Source organism: Octopus bimaculoides, chromosome 17 (assembly GCF_001194135.2).
Source record: "Octopus bimaculoides isolate UCB-OBI-ISO-001 chromosome 17, ASM119413v2, whole genome shotgun sequence".
Classification (NCBI taxonomy): domain Eukaryota; kingdom Metazoa; phylum Mollusca; class Cephalopoda; order Octopoda; family Octopodidae; genus Octopus; species Octopus bimaculoides.
The window spans coordinates 43,074,492-43,075,620 of NC_068997.1; the positions used below are offsets into that span (position 1 = coordinate 43,074,492).

The 1,129-nt window shown below is 37.1% G+C and overlaps 1 protein-coding gene across 1 annotated transcript in view; it reads left to right on the forward strand.

The window, feature by feature from the left end:
- The window catches only part of LOC106876803 (uncharacterized), a 91,877-nt gene that overhangs the window by 62,050 nt on the left and 28,698 nt on the right, over nucleotides 1-1,129 (forward strand). The gene's annotated exons all lie outside the window — the stretch shown is intronic.

Sequence of the window (1,129 nt, forward strand, 5' to 3'; positions counted from 1 at the left end):
TATATATATATATACATATATATATGACGGACTCTCCCATCGAAGACCACGTAAGAACGTTCAGCTTTTGCCGAACGACCTGCACAAATAATTTTGTTTATAATGATCAAATGCTCGTGCCGTACATAGCTCACTCTCTCCATCAAATCGATGTTGTCTGAACAGGTGCACGGAGTACCATGCGTCAGGTGTCGAAGTAATCACAGACCAAGGTGTTTTGCTCAAAAACACAACGCGCCATCCGGCCTAGGATAGATAGATAGATAGATAGATACATACATACATACATACATACATACATACATACATACATATATCTGTCAGGCTCCTATCTATTGGCTAAGTAGAGGAGGCTCCAGTAATGTTTGACAAAGCTGTGGGGAAGGCAGCTCTTCTAGGATAAAGATATTGTCACATGAAACTTGTAGTGAAAATAGTACCAGTCACCTTGCATTGCTTGGTGGGGGAACATACAATGGTGACTAAGAGTGTGCCAAAATTGTTGTACAACTTTTTATCACTTAAATCCAATGACGCGCAGATGTCTCACTATAATGCATGACAGGTTATTACCTGACAAGATAAGGCAATAATCATTTATGTATGTAGTGAAAGAAACTGAAAAATTTTGTAGGGCATACGTATTATTCAAATTGCTTGAATAAGCTATACATTTGGCGAAAACTCGAAGCCGGTTATCAATACATTTATAGCAACTATCAGAAAATTATATCGTGTAATTTATTCATTATCTTTCCTGAGCCATAGGCACATGAGGCTGGTTTCCCGGATTCTATGGTGTATATATTTTCTATCTGGACGGGATGCCACTCCGTCACAGTATCACATGCTTTTGCCAACTGGCTGGACTGGAGCAACATGAAATGCAGCGTTTTGCTCACGAGCACAACGCTTCGCCCGATCCAGGTATCGAAGCTACAATCTTACGAACATGGGTGCAAAACACACGCCTATACATATTTATATAAATGTATGTGCTTATACATATATTTATATATTTACATGCACACAAATATAAATATACATACATTTATATATGATATATGTCGACATCATGTGTGTGTGTGTGTGTTTATATATATATATATATATATATATATATATATAT